Raw genomic sequence first — 9,774 nt, 5'->3', positions numbered from 1 at the left:
ATTATCATTTTGTGGTCAAAATTTGAAAACGTTGACTATAAATTACCATTAATCTATAAAACATCATTTAGTCATGAGTGGTCTTGTTAAATTTGTCTCATTATATATTTTATTAATATCACGTTTTTATAATTTTTACATGTACTGTATGAAAATAAAGATATAGACATTTTATTTTTTTAATACACGTCTTAGAGACCGTGCCCGATCAAATGGGGCAAAAAAATAGCAATAGAGAGAGTACTTTATTTGTAGATATGAATATACAACACACAAAACATCATCTACTCTCAACCATAGATTAAAAACATTCTACGGTTAACTTCTTCCTCCCACAACACACACGGATCACCGAAAATAATCTCTAAACAGAAACCCTAACTCACTCTTACTCTCTAATCTCAGCCTTCTCATAATCTCTCTTCTCTTTCTCTCTCTTCATCCATTCTCTTCTCCTTCTGTATCTCTCTTCATCCATTCTCTTCTCCTTCTCTATCTTCATCCGAAAGCTTCAATTCATCCAGAAAATTCGAATTTGAACTTCTCTTCTCTGATTTTTGTTCTTTATATTCGAATAATCCTTTTTTAATTCATCCGGAAAGCTCCTCTTTCTCTCTCTTCACGCGAGCAAGTCAGCAATGTCACGTGAGTAAGCTAGCCACCGTCACTGTCACAGCAAGCCCGGCCGACCACCGTCTATTGTTGAGGTTTTTTGTACTTTAGATCTAGTTTAAATACAGATTAAATTTAGGTTAGATTGTAGATCTAGTTTTTTTTTTCTCAAATTTCTGATTATAATTATTTTTTGATGAAATTATAATGTAAGTATATAAATTTTGTTAGTGATAATTGCCTATACTTCATCCATCTAGTTGTTCTGATTTTTTACATTTTTTTTTTCTGATTTTTTTTTTTTTTTTTGCTTGCGATTTTTTTGTATTATTTTCTGGGTTTTTTGTTTGAATTTTTTTTTGGGTTTTATGTTTGATAGATTCTGAAGAATTCAAAGAATGTTGTGTATAATATGTTAATTGTATTTTGACGAATTTGTTTGTGGTTGAAGTTTGTTTGTAAAATATGATTTTTGAGTATTAGTGGGCATTTAAGTCCAGTGGGTTTTGAATTAGCCGATGACATACCCTCAAATTAGAATGATTTTAATGGCTATCTTTTCTTCTTCTTAAGAGAGGGATGTCTCTCCAAAGCGGCCCGCTTTTATGATCAGGTAATACAATTTTAGAGAAAGTTGCATTTCCAAAGGTCACAAATCTCCATATAATTACATAAAAAAAGTGTACCAAAAAAAAATTATAATTACATATAAAAAAAGTTGGGGAAAATAATTAATAAACATGTGTGCATAATAATTATGTTAAAAAAAAAAAAAAAACACATGTATGCATAATTAGATTTCATTTAAAATACCTTTTAACTTGGTTTTAATCTTTTCTTTATAGTATGTAAGCGGTTTGTAAACGGTTCGATTTATAAGCGGTTCGGTTTATAATCAGTTCGGTTTATAAACGGTGCGGTGCAAATGGGTTGCAGTTTGTTAACGGTTAGGTGTAAACGGTTTTTATGCCAATTTAAACGGTTTTGGGTTAGAAACGGTTCGATTCATTTTTGGTTCGGTTTTCTTTCAGTTCGGTTTACATTTGGTTCGGTTCTTAAATGGTTTAACGTTACTCGGATTGGTTCGGTTTCGGGTTTACTAAAATGCGGTTCAGGTCGGTTTTCGGTTTCAAAAAATTGATTTTTAATCGGTTCGGTTTTCATTTAAAGCGGTTGGATTCGAGCAGTTAAACGGTTTCGATTTGAAATTTGACAGTGATACATGTGGCAATTGGCGAGCTCATATTGCCATATTGGGGCCATTTCGTGTCATGCTTAATTGGCTAATATTAACCAACGCATGCCCAACTCAATCAATTACTTCATATAACTTTACTGTCACATTGATTACATTTTAGCTCTACTAAAACTATTTCGTCCCAATAAAGCAAACAAAAAAGATAGTCAAAGAAAATGAGGAGAGAGAGTAATATCGCATGGCAATTACATAGCCAGGTTGGATAAGAAGATGACGTGGATGGATCCCATTATTGAGTAATGAGTATTGAGTACAGTTGGATAATTCTTCTATTTATGCGTTGACTTGTTCAAATTACTCGTCTATCTATTACACTTTACAGTTACACTACCAGTATTTTATATTCGACGAGTAACACGCCCCTAATTAAAAATGAGAGTTAATTATAAGTATAATTGACGGAGTGGCCGTCTCACCGTTTGGACTTGTGGCCGGGGGACGTGTGGACTACTACCATGACGTCAGCTGCTTAAACATATGTGGGCCTTATATTTAAAGCAACCCAATCTCCAAACAAACAAATATTTGAAGTGAATGTGAATCATATGCTAAATTTTACATAATTTATACTTCATTTAATAGCTTGTCATGCCACATCATCTTTTTAAGGTACAACAATTTCAGCTATTTGTTGCTCTAATGGTTAAGCTAGTTATAAATTAATTTATTTTTAAATTAATAATAATTTTTATCTAATAAGTATTTACCAAACTAATTAGCTCTGTTGCTAAAGCTAATCAACAAGATGTGCAACAATGGTATAGCTACTAGCTTAAGATTTTTAGTAATATTTACAAGCTAGTCCCTTTTTCCAACTATTAGAGTTGCTATAAGCGATTTTGTTTCCACTACGTTTAATAAAAATCAACTAGCATTATTAAAGATAGTTGGTGGGAAATTTTAATGTTTAAAAAATAATTAGTGGTAACATAAAAATAAAAATTAGATGGTTATTGTCAAAATTTCCAAACTTTTTAATGTCAAGCTTTTATAGAATTAATTCAAAAATAAAGTGATTTAGATGAATTGGTAAAGGAACTAGAACCCCTCACAGATCAACCCCACTTGAATTAATGGGATAGACAATTTGGGAGAGCGGGGAAAAGATAAAGAAATCCCATTCCTCAAATTGTCACTAGTGGAAAATTGGGAAATGAACTTCCAACCTTTTGATTGAAAAGTGCTCTTCTTTTCCCTAAACCAAGTTTAGTTTGGTAACTCATAATAAAATATAAATGTATTTGCATGCATAGAAATATACCAAACTAAATATGACTTGACTCTAACCGAACAAAACATACAAATAACCGACTTGACCTGACCCAAACTAATCTGAACCAACATCTCAAATTGGCAGGTTGCAATTGGACTCAGGAGGTCAACTTGAAACTGATTTGAGTTCTAATAGATTTAGGTTAGATAAGTTTGATAAATCAAAGGCTGCATAAGAAACACCATCCTCGAAAATTTTGGGAACTTGTTATATTAACAAGTTTGCTTGTTCTTTTCATTTTTTTTTACACAAAAAAATTAGCCTTGATTCATTTTCACGGAGATCCCAAAAAAAAGGACTGATAATTGAACTGCAACTTCATAAGATGCACTTCTTCCATCATTGCCAAACAATACTTGTTGAAGCATGAACTTCTTCAAGTGTTCTTCCCTTTGTCTCCGGAACCAATTTCGCCACGAAAACCAGTGTAAATGCACTGATACCCGCCATTATGAAAAACGTTCTTGAAATCCAAATGCAGATTATATATATATTTGTGTGAATATAAATATATTTTGTAAAGCTAACGAAAATTTAGAAATTAGTCTGATCGAAAGCAAATTTAATTTACCTGAAGAACTCCATTCCATAAGAAAGTTAAAAGTGTAAGAAACAATCCATCCTGCTAAACATGCTACTATGGAACAAATACTTCCTGCTAATCCTTGTACGTTTCCCGGGTATATCTGAAAGTAAGATTTTTAAGTTAATTAATCCATTATTTGTTACTAATCATGCAATTGTTACTAATTATGGACTTTAGATATTTCCCTGCATCATTATACTGAAAGTTGCCATACCTCTGAAACTTTAACTGAAGCCGCACCACCCATGCCTACTGGATATGAAACAAAATAAATCTGCATTCAATGAACAAATCTCAGCATAACTTATACAATTCTGTTAGTGGACCAACTCAATCAAAACCCGTGACCTTTGTGTTACGCTGACTCCGATGTCATATTAAAAGACCAACTCAACCAAAAGCTTAAGCTTGTGGTTGAAGCCCAGGAATATATTTTATACTATATCAAAAGGTAATGTAAGATTTTGCATTTGTGTGTTAAAATGTTGCAATTGAAAGTCTTTGGTTCTATGGAACATTATTAATTTGAAATTTGAGAAACTAGAATTAAAAGGCGTCCCTAAAATTGTCTATGTGCCACGTGTATAACCATGTTAGCTAGAAATAAGCCATGCTATATTAATCCACATTTATATACAAAAACATATAAATATTAGAGTATAAAAACCAAACATATAAATATTAGAGTATAAAAACCATAAAAAAAAAAAAAAAACTAAATTAAGTTATTGTGTCAATTGCATTCTAATTAACTCACAATAAAAAATAAAAAAATAAAAAAAAATAAAAAAAAAAAGAAAGTTTTTTAAACCATCTAATTAACCGTGAAATGTGTAAGCATATTTCTTCTGAAATAGTTGTAGGAAACTAACTTTTTCCATTTGATGAAGGGCTTCAATACTCTCCTTTACACAAATCAAAAAGTGAATTTCATTAGATTTCATACAATAAGTTCTTCCGAGGGATGTCAATCATTGAACTATAGAATCCAGGGATTGCACTTTACCCTTAAGTCAGCTGCTTCGTTCACGACAGAACCTCCTCTAAGTCGCTGTAAGGCTGTTTCAAATGCATTGGTTTTACTCTTCATCAACTGCAAAACAAATATTTACTCTGTCTGAGAACTGATGAATTACTAGCAAGAACTTGGTTTGTAAATGCATTACCAGCCACCTAGGAGATTCTGGAATGAAGAATAGACCAACTATCTGTACAAGACTCGGAATAGTTCCTGAAACATTGGTAATATGGCATCAGAGACTTCTGAAGACTCCAAGAACTGAAATCAGATACATCAAGAAACACTACATCAATTACCAATCAGAGCTTAAGTACGCCAAGAGGTGACTAGTCCAATGATGATCCAACTGCTGTCATTAACTAAACCAGGATAATAACAAGGTAAGTAATCCAAGCAGAAGTACTAATAAATGCAAGTATAAACAAGAATTGTACTGATTTTTATCAGAGTACCCCATGGAGGCTTACAAACCCTCCTCGAAGATCTTTTGGTGCAAATTCAGCTATATATACCGGAACCTGAGACAGGCAACAGAAATGTAGGAAATATATTATTAAGTTTATAAGTTGATGCTCAAAGTTAAGATGCAGGATTCTGTGCTTACAACATAATTTCCAATGATCATTGAAAAACCCAGCAGCCAACGACCCAAGTTGAGCAACTAAGCACTCTTTGATCAGGAAATCAGACAATCAAACTAATTACAACTTAATAAGAAAATTGATTTAGATCAAAGTAAAAGAGGCAAGCCAAATGGAAGAACCTGGCCTGTTGCTATAGATAACCATCCGAAGATATAATTAAGACAGTTAGTCTTAGGACCTGCCTCATAGAATGCCAAAAGAAGTGGAATTTAGATACAGGACTAATGTAATCCAAAGTTGAAATCAACCATACAAATTTTAAGACTAATACGATTTAACTTACATGTTTTCGACCTAAATAGTCTGCTAACCTGCCACATACTATAGCCCCAAATATCCCTCCAAAATTAAGCATTGATCCAAAGAGTGAATACTGCACAAAATCGTTTAGTATATAGTTACACAAAACAGAAATGCTGTAGCAGAATAGTGTAAGTTGTCGAAGCCAAGAATGATCAACTAGGTAATTAAAGGATGAAGAAGTGCATACATCTGCTGTTGAAAGGTCAAGTTCCTTCATGATTTGAGCTTGCACTGGTGATGAATATGCCATCTGCATTATGTTATAAGGTCAAGTTCCTTCCTAATTTAATTTTGCTTAATATTTTCCACTTTTAGCTTCTTATGTGCCACCCTAAAGATTGTATTCTTTTTCCATCAATTACTACTAAATATAAAGATCAAACATAGGCGGCCTTGTTTGGTAACATTTAACAAGTTGTTAGTTGTTACTCTCTCCGTCTTTTTTAGCTCTTGCGGTTTTGAGCATGTTTACCAATTATCAATATTTATATTTGATTATTATTATCTCTAATTATATACATATATTATTAACATTTATAAATAAAAAAAATCTTACAGCATTAGTTGTTATCTGATTGAATGTAATAATAATTGGTTTGACTTGCTATATATACGTATTAACCATTTATATAAAAATGATTGGTAAGCTTGTAGTTTTTTAAATGTAATAAAATGACAATAACACAATATATTGTAGTGCTTTTTATATATAGATAAATAAAATGTATATAGTGTATCATTGGAAATCAGTTACATTAATAATGAATGAAAATTTTAGTGACATTGAGATACTTAGCTCACACCATTTAAAATTTTAATTAACAAGGGGAAAAAAAGTTTATTATTTTAACAACACCAATTCATTTTTTTTTTATTTTTTTTTTTGACAATACTAAATTCAGTTTTAAAATATACTTGAATTTGTTTAATAATATACTTTTTTTTTTAAAAAAAAAAACCTTTAAAAAAATTCAAAAATATTGATCTACATACCCACTATTAGCCTTTACCATTTCCTAGAGCATCAACTTTCTAAGAAAATAAATTAAAAGGCAAAAAGTAAAAGAATTGTGCATTTTTAACTCAACTACCCACACCACCATCCTGGACTCCTTAACAAAAACAAAACAATATTAATCCTCAGATCTAATGCTCCTACAGTGCTACTTCCATCTACGAAAACCGATATTGATTGTCTCATCGAACAAAGTTTTTTTGTTTTACAAAAATAAGACAAATTTGTGCACATGGCTGGTTTGCAAGTGGGGTTGAATGGTGATTGATGAGAAAGGAAGGCGAAAAAAAAAAAAAAAATTGAAGTTAGTGGGAAAAATCACCAAAATACGAAGTATGGAGCAATTGTTACACACCAACCCAGCCAAAAACTTAAGCTAATAGTTAAAGTTCATAATTGGCTTATATACTCTTAAGCAATTAAACCGTCTTAAAGGAATATTCCAAACAGAAATATGGGACAAACAAAATAGAGAAAGCGGGAGTATTCAACGTGGAGATTAATTTCCACATTTGGAGCAAGTATAACAAATCACAAGTCTCAAATGATCAAAAATTCAAGACATACATACATAACATTCAAACATCTTCTTTATATAGAATAAATTTCCAATTAGAATTTTGATCTAGAATCAAATAAATATAAGTTGGGATAAAAAGATTACAGTATAACAACAGGAAAATGAACCCAAGACGGCAACAAACACGGAGAGAAGCAGCGTAGGAGTGATAGACGACGACGACGACAATGCTGCAGCTGGCCATGGTTTTAATTTACATCAACTTCATTTAGTTTACGCTGATGATTAGTATTGGTAGCATTAAGGAGGAGTTGGACTCTTAATTCTTCCTTCATTGTTGATACTTTTGCTTTTGCTTCTCCTCCAACTGTATAAATTAAGCTAAAGAGACGTAGGTTGGTTTAGACTTTAGACTGGTTTGCTAAGCTAAGAGCATCTCCAATGCGTATTATAGTTTGCTTTGCCACGTTAATTAATATATCCCCTCCGTCACACAATACAAAGCCTATTTGAGTTTTTTCACGAGAATTAACGAGATTGTAAATTCCTTAAAACTAAAGATTGAGATTACATATGTGCATGTGGGATTAGAGAGAGATTGAAAGAATTAAAAATAATGTAGTTGTGAATTATTGAAGAGAATAAGAGAGAGTGTTGGAAATTGATATCTTTTAATCATGATGTATAAAAAGAAAATGAAAAAAAAATGACAACTCATCAAAAAAATTGTAATATTATCAAAAGTACTGCTCCGTACCTTTTAATCGAAATAGGCTTTGTTTTAATACTTGCAACACTTTCCTAAAATAGAAATGTCACAATACTTATAACACACTATAATTGGAAAATTATTTTGGGAAAAAATTGTACTATTTCCCTTATTTAAAGCACATGACCCACTAATTAGACTCCGAACAATCTCTCACCCCATTTTAAAGTGTATTAAATCATGTAAACCTCACTTTTCTTAAAATACCGTGATAAAGTGTGTGTTGCAACTATTAAAAAACGGGGGAAACTAAGTACGATACAAGTAAATAATAAAAGAAAATCTCCAAAAAAAAGAAAGTGATGACCTAATACCCCGGCCCTAAAAAATAGAGGGAATACTTTCTAAATTACAAAGTATTCCAATAATCAGCTATAATATATTGTACCTTTTTTTTTTAGAACAAGCACATATCTTAGTTGACACATGCACATATGTACTCTCAATGATAAGATAGAAATATATATATATATATATATATATATATATATATATATATATATATATATATATATGTATTAATGAGGCTATATCAGTAAATTTGTTATATATTTCCAACTTATTCTTATGATTAGCCAAACATGGAAATTACTCTAAATTCTCAATCCCATTCCTATTGTCGAATTCCTAAATTCTCATTCCCACTTGCCAAACGCCTTATTAGATTAAGTGGGTTGACATGTCTTTCCTTTTCCTTTTTTTTTTATTTTTTTTTTATTTTTTGAGGAAGGGTTGACACATCTTAGTTGACACAACCGGATCAAAGGGACTAGCTATAATATTGTTTTGTAGTCTTAGAGATTTCATTGACAAAAGTCATTAATGGTTTTTTTTTATTTTTTTTATTTTTTTAGGGAAATTCATTTGAGACTAGTTTAGTTTGAGAATAATTGTAGAAGAGCAACTTTCTTTTCCTTGAATTGCATACTTCAAGTTCGGTAGAGGTTTTTTTTTTTAATTTTAATTTTATTGTATGTAGGATATGTGATATGTTTACGTGAGATGTTCGAATCATCCAAATTAAGGGTTGTTTAAAATCGATTCTAGAATTCACATAAGTGAAAGTAGCAAACCTCAAAGTTGAAGGGCTAATAAGAAGTATAAAGCATTGCCACAATTTCCATCCACCTCTATTTCCATTCTCATATTTCTCAATGCTCATTATTTTTCCATTACTCATATCCTTATCAATTTTCAAACTTATATCAAATATCACGTTTCTATTCTCAAAAGTCAAGTCCGTTCACATAATCATTATCATTATTAGATTTATTCACTTCCAATTATGAATACTCATTGAATATGGAGCATTATCATAATTTAGCTGTAAATTTTTCTTAGGAAAAACTGGCCGCAACAACACTAACTATGATAAAGATAGATACGCGTAGCAACACAATCTTTCAAGAGTGTGGTTCACATCACAAATTATGTATTTGGGTGCGCATAACAGCATAAATAACACCAACGAACTAAAATTTCATGGGAAAAGCTAAGTGGAATCTTCTATAGAACTTTGTAGAGAGAGAGTGAAAAATGTAGAGAGAAGATTTTATTTAAGAAAATTGTAGAAATGAATCTTACCACTATCATTATGAGAGTACACTATTTATAGGGGAGTTAGTTACAACTAACTAACTTTAAAAAAAAAAAAAATCTAATATCTTCATTATTTTTTATTGATTTTAATATTTTTTTATACTTACATGATTTTTCATCACGCATGACTAATAAGTTAGTATTACCTTCCCTTCTACTAATTATTTTCAATTA

General features: G+C 31.1%; 1 long non-coding RNA gene across 1 annotated transcript; it reads right to left on the bottom strand.

Annotated features, from left to right (window-relative positions):
• Positions 1 to 3,253: 3,253 nt before the first annotated feature.
• Positions 3,254 to 4,954, bottom strand: LOC110736058. Its single transcript, XR_002514192.1, has 4 exons — positions 4,896 to 4,954; positions 3,944 to 4,822; positions 3,715 to 3,829; positions 3,254 to 3,606 (listed from the first exon to the last, which is right to left on the bottom strand). It is a non-coding gene; the product is annotated as an uncharacterized LOC110736058 (long non-coding RNA).
• Positions 4,955 to 9,774: the final 4,820 nt, after the last annotated feature.

The sequence above is a fragment of the Chenopodium quinoa genome, unplaced genomic scaffold (genome assembly GCF_001683475.1).
Source record: "Chenopodium quinoa cultivar QQ74 unplaced genomic scaffold, ASM168347v1, whole genome shotgun sequence".
Taxonomy (NCBI): Eukaryota; Viridiplantae; Streptophyta; class Magnoliopsida; order Caryophyllales; family Amaranthaceae; genus Chenopodium; species Chenopodium quinoa.
Note: the sequence above shows the minus strand (reverse complement) of the source record. Positions and strands in the feature narration are given on the sequence as shown.